Consider the following 11,411-nt stretch of genomic DNA (forward strand, 5'->3'; position numbering starts at 1 on the left):
AATGTCAACAGTTACACAACATTATTTACAGGCACTGCTCTGCCCAGGATGATTAATAAGATTATTTCCACATCTGGGTGGTGTTAATGGAAGAGTTAATTATTTGTTATAACTTTGATTAAATTGTTTACAATGTATGACTTTAATATCAGCTCTATGGCTTACAGTGTCTAGGTAAATGACACTCCTATTGGTTTCAGAGATGGTCTTGACCCACAGATGTGCAATCAATTAATGGTTTGTTCTCTCACTTTTACTTTAATGATGCTGCTAACTTCTGACCAAGATACAAAAGAAGCCTGAATCTCAAAGAAGTCTCTGACTTTAAATAGTTTCTCATACTGGCCACATTTGTGATGGTCCAGAGATGCTTATCCACTGAGGCATCACCGTATGGAGGCACATCATTGAGGAAAGAAAACTATGAAAAGAAAAACCTACTCAGATCTTTTATTTTTTTTCTTAGCAGAACTGTCTTGTTGGGTGAATGATTCAAAGACACTGTTCTGATAACCCTACACGGTATAGGAGACAAGTGTTTCATTAGGGGTCTTTGGACTATATTATTATAAAGCTGAACTTCTGAAACTCCTATTAACTGAGTAGGCTATCTAGTGATCTACCTATAGCTTGTGATGTTGTAGAAAACATCAGTATAATGACAGCTGCACTAATCTGTAGACACTTCTCAGCAAATATCCTGTTTTTAAGAGTACCTTAATAAAGTATTCTAAGAACATAAAGAAAATGAATAAGAATAAAAGGAAATGTAAAGACCATAAGGAAATATATTTTTAGTGTATTTGTCCTGATTCAGGGAATTAAAAAGAATGTATTTTCTTCAGATACTCTTTGATTCATTAATTCAACTATGTGTTCTCAAATATAAATGGTAAAAAAATCAGTAGCTTCCTACCTGAGGCTGACATGAGTAAAGACCTGCTCCTACCAGGAGCAAGGGTATTTTGTTTGCGATTTCAGTTGTTAGGTTTGGAGTTATGTGGACAGCCAGTACCTGTGATGGCTGGAAACAGAAACGATCTCAGCTGTGGGGCTGAGTCACGGAGCAGACAGTCACAAGGGCTAGGGCAGCAGCTGAAAGAGGACATTAATTCAAGATTAAATCTGTAATACTGTGACCAAATCATCAGGGAGTGCACTCTTTAGGACTCACCTTTTACCTAACAATTACAGGTAATAACTGAGCATTTAAAAATATATAGATATTTTTATAATTGTCCACCAGAATTATTTAATTCCTCGGGGTTTAATGAACTTTTCCTTGTCCATTGAAGGTCAGTAAACTAGCTAACACGAGACAGCCCTAAGCCTGTATCCTGTGGCAAAGCTGCTACTGCATTACACATTAGCCACATTATGTCAACTGTTAGGTATTCTCCGCAGAGAATGGAGTCTTGAAGGTGCGCTCTCCATGTGCGGGTTTGCATACTGCTGTGCCTGGTCGTCAGAGCTTGAAGAGTTTTCAGTGTTACAGTGAGTATGTAGGTCATGATCCCTCCTGCTCCCTTTCACCCCACTACATGAGTACATGGGATGGAAAATGTCTGATGTCAGCCAGACTCTTTCTTGATGTCAAACTCCCAGAATCCATGTTCTCAGTGGATTCTGGAAAAGAAAGGAAGAATGGGAAGAATTAAATATCCATAGAAGCAATACGCTTTGAAGGACTGCAGCTGGGGGAAGTCTCTTTTACTTATAAGTGGGTGTTTATATGTATGTTAACTTCATGGGAGACCTTCAGTAGCTGTTCATAGTTACTGAGCAATGGGTTTCATAATTCCTGAAATAAATAAGAAATGCAGAAGCCTTTATTACTACTAGATGTCCTTCTGGAGGTCTCAGTAGTGGCAGGGTGGTTGGAAGCAGCATGAATGCAGTTACAGATGTGAGAACAGCAGCACACATCCTCAGTACACTGAGGTCACAGATACAGCTTGAACTCTGGTGGCATGGGCTGTGATGACAGAGGACACTTCCATCCACCTTAGCAGTGTCATAACAAGCCTTGACGCAATCTGCTTCATAGTTCCGCTTTCTCGGTGTGGATATGGCTACTCTGGATTTCTTGGCTGCTAATGTGATCAGCTTCCCAGGCCATCTGAAAAAAACTGTGTTGTGAAGGTAAAAAGAGATGGCCTTCTTGATATCTGCAGCATACACCTCAGCCTCAGAGTTGCAAGGTTTAGGGAAGAGCACAGGTAATTAAATTCTCTGACTAAATTTTAACATCTGGGAAAAATTTGTCTCAGAGGTACCCAATCAAAAAAACCCAAATGTAAATTGGAAGAAGCAGCCACACTGGTCTTGATCTTTTCCAGCCTCATGGCAGCTGTTACCACTGAGAAAACCACATTCTGGAATACATGTAATGATAAATAAATCTCCAGGGGCTCAAAAGGTGGATCCAGGAAGGCTGTGAATACTAAAATCAGGACTTACTAAGTGACAGTCTTTTACAGATAGGAACAAGTTGGCCAGTCTCTTTAAAAAGTTGTGTATAATTAGATATGAAAACATTGAAATATATGTATTTGTGGAAATATTGAAATGCCATGCAGTGGCCTAAGTTAACTACCAGGTGAGCTACCAGATGACATAGCTCTTGACTGACTAAAAAATGGTAGACTCCTTCAATTCTAACTGAGAGTTCAGGATGATTAAAAAAAATCTGAGCAGATAGAAAGGTCCAAGAGCACATTAGGCTGATAAGCTGGTGTATTTTGTCAAATAAGTTTCATGACTCCATTTTTATAGTCAGTGAGCGCTTCTTTCACAGGGAAAGAGCAAGCATTCTACAAATGTGGATGAGCAGCTGTTTGAGCCATTACATCAGGCATCCATGGATTGAGGTGGAAAAGCACCACAGAATTCCATGCTAGAAGATTTAGGACTAAAAAGAAAAACTCCTGGGACTTCTCACTGAAAAAAGATAGTGATATTTCATATGAAAACCACTTACTTAATTCTTCTTTCTGTTTTATCCAGAATAAAATCTCTGGGAATATGCATGCTAAATTATCAAGTATGATTTTAATCACAATATGCAAGAACATATTGACCAAGATTCCATAATTTGCTCAAAGGCTAGGCTGGCAATCAGTGATGAGAATATCCCTGGGCAGTACTTGTCACCTCCTATCTATCTTCCTGTAAGTAGGCACAAAAGAAACAGAACAACATCAAAATGCTTTTTCCAGATCAAGGCTAGCATCCTTAACTGGAAACACTATCTTATCTCCTGCTGGTCAATGACTTCAATAGACTGTTCTGTGGTTCAGACTCCCTATCTAGAAATATATTCCAGGAAAGCATTTCACAGACTCTGGAAAAAAACTCTAGTTATCCAAACAGGAAAAGGAAATTAGTTCAGCCCTCAAACAGGTGGAAGCAGTCCTTGTTACACAATACCCTCATAAGAAAATATGAGTAGGACATTTTTTGTGATTAGTTATTTGATCCTAGGTGGCTGAGCATAGGCACATTCACATGGTAGGCATGGGAATGAATATGTGTGAGAATATGAATCACATTTTTAAAATGTCCCACATTTTAAATGAATTACATTTTCATCACATGAACTGCATATTTTTAGAGAGTCCTTATTTTAGACCCATCTCTAAGACTGTGAAGAAGTCCCACAGATAGATGAGTAGTAAGCAGTTCTTCAAGTGGCCTCACACTGCTAGAGCAGTGTAAAATGAGCTCAAATGTGGATGAAAACCAAGGACCTTGCTCTGTTGAATCAGCAGTGTTACTAAAAAGATCTGTGGCACAGTGAGTGAAGTAAATTAATGCAGTTTAACACATTGCAGCATGTCTAATAAATTTGGATTCTATTCTGAAACATGACTATGCAGAAGATTGTAGTTTTTCCTTCATAGATGGCTCTATTTTAGAAACATGAGTTAATTTTTTAACAAAAAAAATAATTATTAGTAGCGACTTCAGCTATAAATGTAACCTCAGTTACTGGTAAATCTAAGATAGAATGAAGTCACTGTGTTGTAAATCAGCGATTTAATTCCTCACTAGTCAGTAAGGTCTTGAAAAATCCTAGCTTGACCAGGTACAAAGTGCGGCTGTTCAGGAGCACTTTGGGACTTTTTCTGAAAGGAAAGGGAGATTGAAAGACATGCAGCAGAGAAAAAATGGTTTAAAGCAGTCTAATTAAGAGAGTATGATGATTTGGATTCACTTTCTTATTACTAAAATATAAGCTGAGTTTTTTTTCCCCCCATTTTCCAGGTTCCTTTCAGTTAAGAGCATTGCTTTTGCAAAATTACTTGGAATCACGATTCATTATTGTTTTATTGCAAAAATTACTTCATTTTACATACTCCTGAAGAGCTCATAAATTTTTTGATGAGCCAGGAACTGAACATCTAAAATTGAAACAAAGAAAATGGATGTGTATCTGTGATTACTACTAATTTTAATGGAATATTAAAGTGCTTTAATTCATCATCTTTCAATCCCTCCCAACAGATCAATCTTCTGAAACGTTTGTTTGCTTTACAGAAGACTCATAACAAAATAATAATAATGTAGTGTTGTGGGGTAATCCCTATCGCTAAATTTTTTTTAGACTGATACAAACACCTATGAAGACATAGACATGGGAGTCACTGCCTTAAGCAAGGAGATGGACCTGATTGCCTCCTGAGGTGATCTGATCCCCTTTCAGTCCTGCTCTGGCCATAGACAGGTTGTTCCTCTGCTTCCTTGAATAGAAGAATTGGGCAACATTTTTCTCTGTGGAGTGATACCAGAGATCATTGTTACTGCCCTTCTATGGTTATCAGGTGTGGCTGAATTCAGTTCTTTGTGTTAGTAAAGTCTGGCCTACCAGTGATGGTAAAAGCTGTCTCAAATACATGAAAATATACAATAGTCCAAATGTCTTGCCATTATCTGTGTGAAAGTGTGGCTTACTGAGTAAATTACTCAAATGTCTTAGAGGCACTGGACCAAGCATGTTATACAGGCATTAATCTCTTGTACTTTATATCATAAGAAAAACTGCCCAAGTGAGAAACTTGACTACTGCTTCTGACTTCTCATCAACCTACAAGTAAGGTTTGTCACTGGCTGGGTTTTCTGGTTTTATTTAAGAATGAAACACTCCTCCAATCTGAAATTAAGTTACAGTATTTTCTCATTTTCTTGAAATATAATCCCCTATGAAAAGAAGTGTGCTAACGTTCAGATTCTCAAAAAACTCAAAACAGGCTTTACTCTTTCCTATGTGCTGTGGTTTAATCAAACCTATAGCCTTTTCTCAATGATGTGGAAGAAAACATTTATAAAATTTTCATTTTAGGCAGAGTATTTGAAGTTACAGTTTCGTAAATGTGCAAATGAAAATTACTTGACAGTACGCAAAGAGATGTTAGGAAAAAAACCTCCACAAAACCAAAGAATGTCTTGTTAAGCAATTTATCTTAAATTACTGAAGCATAAAGCTTCCTAGACAGATCCATTCAGCAAAACCCATGCTCCTGTAAGGTTTTATGATGCTTCAGCCCTTCAGAAGGCTGCCTTGTTTGGTGTGTACGTCCTACGTGGGCAAGCTGAAAGGGTGTATAAAGAAGGCATGTCACCCACACTTGATATCACAGCTCATCTACTCCATTTTCATCTGTGCAAATTCTACCCACTTAGGCAATTGCTACATATACACCCACTCAACTGCTTGCAATAGAAAGAATGCTATTATTACAGTATTTAAATGAAGTAATAACTGGAGCAAGGCCGCCTAACCTCTTGACAATCAGGACCCGAATTATATTACAATGTTTATTTTGGGATCCAATGGTGAATATGATTTATAATGCTTGAAGTGGTGCAAAATCATTCAGGAGCAATGGGAGCATCAATTAGACTGTTCTGAAGTAGAGACCTCAGTCCTGACTGTAGTCCAGCCATGGTACAGAGCTGTACAACCCTATGTGAAGGGAAGAGTCTAATGAGATAAGGCCATATTTTACTGTGTCTATATGCACGTAAGTTTAGAAAATAACCATGTATTTAGGTGCGCATAACAGTTAATAGGCATGTAATTCGCCTATGTATCTGCCAGTAACATCACCACAGGGCAAGTACGACTTCAGTCCTGCTGAAAGATGCACACTTATGGTCATCACTAGTGTTTTGACTTCTCACACCAGCACTGGGCTTGGTTCATTCTTCCCAGAATGATGCTGAGTTATCAGAGAAACTATGTATGTGTGTTTTTGCTGAGGTACCACACGAGTGTTGCAACCCAGAAAACAGCGTGTAACTACTGCAAACATTTCTGAACCTCTGTATTTAGCATGATTTGTTTTTTCCTCCCTCTTCTCTGAACTTTCTGACAGCAGGTTGTGACATGATTGTCATAGTCTAGAGGCAAAATTTAATATTTCTATCCTACAAGCTATATGCAGCTCTTGCTTTTATCAACTGCTAATTGAGCTTTCAGCCATTGATACAAAGACTAAACAGTCCACTGGGAAGGTGGAGCAAATGGAGGGAAATCACCAGATATATTTCTGACCTGCATCTAAGCTAATCTACTATGAAATGTAAAAAAAGCAGTGTGCAAAAAGAGTATCACCTTTTAATATCTCAATACCTGAAAGACTCTGTCCTCTCTACATACTATATATTCTCACAATATATAGCATTAATCAAACTACAACTAAGCAGAACAACTGATCCTCTCTCCCCTACCTCTAGGTACAAAAATAGCTCCAGCTTGTCAGTGCAGGCAATGAAATTTTATGGCAACTTCTGAATTCCAGCAGACTAGAGGGAGAGAGAAGTGCAAGGGACTAGTGTATGTTGTGAGACGGAAGGGTAGGGGTTTTACAGTTATGAAGGTGGGTAAGAAGGCTGGGGAACAGTCTTGTTTTAAAAGGAGCCATGGTGTGTAAAAGAGCTGGGAATGGACAGTGGTGTTTCCAGATAATAAGGCTGGGGAGAGCCAATAGTGTTTGGGTGAATGAAAAGATGCTGGGAAGGGTGTACCTAATCGGAGAGGGAAGCTTTCATTGGTGACACTGTGATAAACCGGGCAAAGAAACCAGGAACCAAGGTGATGGAGACAAGACAGGGATTGTTCAAGTGAGATGGATTAATGCTGAGAACAGAAAAAGATATGTGAGAATGAGAGACAGAATCTCAGCCTAAGAACTAGCACTGGGAAAAAAGAATAGGGAGTAAGAAAAATGCAGACAGAGATTAGATAAGAAAGATAGAGAGAGAAGAAAAATTATATGAATGTCAGCAGAGTGGATATATATTGGAAAAAAATGCAGAGGACATTTACAAAATATTAAGGTATAAAGAAAGAGAACGATATCCATTAGAGACCGTGTTCCTAATGACTTGTCACATCTCTGCTATCAGAAAATGATCTTCTGAAAACCATTAATAAATTCTTCATGACCAGAAGGTAGGGTGAAAACCTATTGTACAGCAAAAGGTTCCATCAAGTGGCTAACTCCAGTTGCAGTGGTTAGAAGGTCTCCAGCCTTGCGGGCTGAGAACCACTGTCCCTGCCAATAGTTAGATGCTGAATCTGGAGCCAGCTGGACTACATTGACAGATGTGAAAGGGAAGAGTAATGAGACTGACAATATGAAAAAGAAGTGGGGACACTTGAGTAGCAAAGCAGCCTTGGCTTTCATGATGTTCCATATGTAAGAGCAGTGGCTTACACAGAGTATTGCAAGGAGCTCTTCCAGGAGCTAGGGGTAAGTACTCTGTGTTGTTGCTCAGGTCAACACCTTCTGCTCCAAGGCAGATGAACCGAGTTAGATTTTAGACCAAATAAATCTTAACGTCAAGTGATTTTCTGTTTTCCTCCAGGTCAGCAATGATATTTGCAAGAACAGGCTGAGGCTGAGCCCTCAGCCTTGGCAGAGTTTGGCTTGACTTTGCCCATTTTGCATAGACAAAAAGAATAAGCTTTCACAAGCAATGTCTGTATTCCCCTGCCCAGGCAATATAGCTCCTCACACCATCTACAGCCAGCAAATTCAATCCACCTAACAGCTTTCCAATAATGTTGTTGGGGGATGTTTCCCTCAGGATCTAAGGAAAAAGCAGTATCCTTTCCTTTATCTGCTCCTTCTTCTTCATCAATGAAGCATCTCTCCTAGAAAACAAAAAACAATTAATCATTCTTTCTCTCAGCCACACCTCTACTGCTTCCAAGCTTGTCTGCAAACAATCCCACAGTGGTACTACTCTGATTGCCACATTTTAGCATTCATGATTGATATCTCAAGAATATCAGCTCTGAAGGAAAAAACAAAAGGGTTCAAGTTCAGCTTGTTGAGACATAAGACCTCCAAGACAACCTCTTGCCATCACTCTGCAACATTACTGGCTGAAATAAAATCCAGTCCTAAGGACCCACAAAGGCCACCACTTGCTCCAGAATGGGGTCAGTAGCAATTGATAATCCTGCCCAGGTCCTGGTATTCATGCACAAGCAAGTATTAAGAGACAGGAGACAAGACAGGCAATTTTTTGAAGCAGCACCAAGTAATCAATTTATTTTAAAGAAGAAACTCCAGCCTCCAAACTCAAACGGTCATTTATGCTAAGCATAGAATCATTTAGGCTGGAAAAGACCTTTAAGATCATTGAGTCCAACTGTTAACCTAGTACTGCCAAGTCCACCACTAAACCACAGCCCTAAGTGCTGCATCTACACATCTTTTAAATACCTGACCACTTCCCTGGGCGACTTGTTCCAATGTTTGACAACCCTTTCAGGGAAGAATTTGTTCCTAATATCCAATTTAAATCTCCCCTGGTGCAACTTGAGGACATTTCCTCTTGACCAACATCACTTGTCACTGGGGAGAAGAGACTGACAGTCCCCTCGCTCCAACCTCCTTTCAGGTAGTTGTAGAAGAGTGGTAAGATCGACCCTAAGCCTCCTTTTCTCCAGGCTAAACCCCAATCCCCTCAGATGCTCCTCACAAGACTTGTGCTCCAGACCCTTCACCAACCTTGTTGGACCCGCTCCAGCACCTCAATGTGTGTCTTGTAGTGAGGGGCCCCAAACTGAACACAGTATTTGAGATGCGGCCTCACCAGTGCTGAGTACAGCAGGATGATCACCTCCCTTGTTCTGCTGGCCACACAAGCCAGGATGCTGTTGGCCTTCTTGGTAACCTGGGCACACTGCTGGCTCATGTTCAGCTGGCTGTTGACCAAACCAGCCAAAAGCAGCACACACACTTTCCTGCAGGCAGCTTTCCAGCTGCTCTGCCCCAGCCTGTAGCGCTGCGTGGGGCTGCTGTGATCCAAGTGCAGGACCCGGCACTGAGCCTTGTTGAACCTCATACAATTGGCCTCGGCCCATCAGTCCAGCCTGCCAGATCCCTCTGCAGGGCCTTCCTACTCTCCAGCAGATCAACACTGCCCCCGAGCCTTGTGTCATCTGCAAACTTACTGAGGGTGCATTTGTTCTCCTTGTTCAGATTGTTGATAAAGATATTAAACAGAACTGGCCCCAGTACTGAGCCCTGGGGAACACCACTTCTGACTGACCACCAATGGGATCAACCTTTCCATGTTCTGCTGGAACTGTCCTTGGTGAAAAGGAGCCAGCTCTGAGCACAACTCACCTACAGTGTCATGCAAGCAACATCAGACTGGGACCACCAACTTTCTGTAACCAATTTATTTCAACTTTCAAATAGCAGTAGAAACTCTACTACTTCTCTTGTAAACAGATTCAGAACCACTTTTTTCTTGCTAGAAATCTTATCTGAATAAAAAACATGCTAAAGCTATAGACTGTCCATTAACACATTTATTTTGTGCTTTGACTGACTTTTAACTGAGTTACTTTTCTCCCTTCTTACCCCAAAAATTATTTAACAGCAATAGTTATATCCCATTTGAAATTTCATTTTGCTAGGTTAAAAAAAGCCACACACTTTTGTCTTATTCTTCTACAACAAGCTTCTGCATCTATGTCATCCTTTGGACTCTTTTCTGTTCTTGTTTTAATCTGAATTAATCTGTATAGACAAGAAGGAAATAGAATTAAATACAATATTTCAAAGAAGATCTCATTAATGCCTTCTAGTGCTGTAACACTTCACTAATTCTACCAGGCATTCTTGGCAGATAAAACCCTGAGGTTATACTTACCCCTTCCATAGCTTCATCCCATAGGCATGATGGCCTGGCAGTATTTACAAGTAGAAATTGAAATATTCACATCATGAACTACTAATTTCTTAACACGTATTGGTCTAGAACACGCTGTACAGTGCAGAATACAAGAGACCCCCAATTGTTCTTACTTTCTCAAATATAGGTGCTATATTTGCTATTCTTCAGTTGTCTGGCATTCTTAGTAGCTTCATGAAGCTACTAAAAATCCTTACTACTGGGCCTGCAATTACATCTGCTAGGCATGTTCTTGTATAGATTGAGAAAACTGGTTCTGTCCTTATAATTTCTTAACCTTGATTTTTCATTCCAACTTTGTAATTTCTGCTCCTTCATCTTTATTATCAATCTGCCAATGCTCTGTCTCATTGTTTATATTCAAAATTAGAGCAAAGTACTTTTTCAGACCTATTAGTTTTTTCTTTCTATATCACCTTCATTGGTTGCTACTTTTGTTTTTATCTGAAGGTAGAAAATCTTGACTGTTATTTCCCCCCCCCCCCCTTGTTTAACATATGCGCCAGATTCACAAGATGCAGTTTATTATACTAATCAGTTCCTTTTGCTCCATTTCTCACAGAATCCTTATAATCATGGTAATACACGTTGTATGCTAGGTATTTGTAGATTTATTTTGGAACCTTCTTTCTAAAATTTTTGCTCATTATTTCATCTAAAAATTCCAGACTGTTGAAATTTTGCATCTTTCTAATATTTCTCCCACTCCCTGAGATTCAAATGCTTAAATTCTAATTTCACATAATGACGTGAATTCCTCATCATTAGGTATCTCCCTCCATATCCAAATCTGCTGCTGGAGGCCCATACCAAATTTCTAAAAATACTCTGAGAAAGCTTCATACCACTCTTCTTCAAGATGACTCTAAAGAAGAAAAAAAAAAAAAAGGAAAAGCAGAGATAGTATTATCATAAAATGCTATTCAATACCCTATTCCAATACATTTTTCAATATCTATGTTATCATGACTGTTATTTCATTATAGTTCTGTTCTTCAATGGCAGTTTTAGTTCTTCCATTTCTATGCAGATTCTTTGCACAATAGTACACCATCATGCATCTACAAGGAAAAAAAAACATGCAAACAAAACAGAATACTTTATTTCAGCTACATTTGGTGTTGGCCAGTAATGCTTTTTTTACTTGCACTGATCATCTAAATGTACTTTTGCCACTTAAAGATGTTATA

This window comes from Falco cherrug, chromosome 3 (assembly GCF_023634085.1).
Source record: "Falco cherrug isolate bFalChe1 chromosome 3, bFalChe1.pri, whole genome shotgun sequence".
Lineage (NCBI taxonomy): Eukaryota > Metazoa > Chordata > Aves > Falconiformes > Falconidae > Falco > Falco cherrug.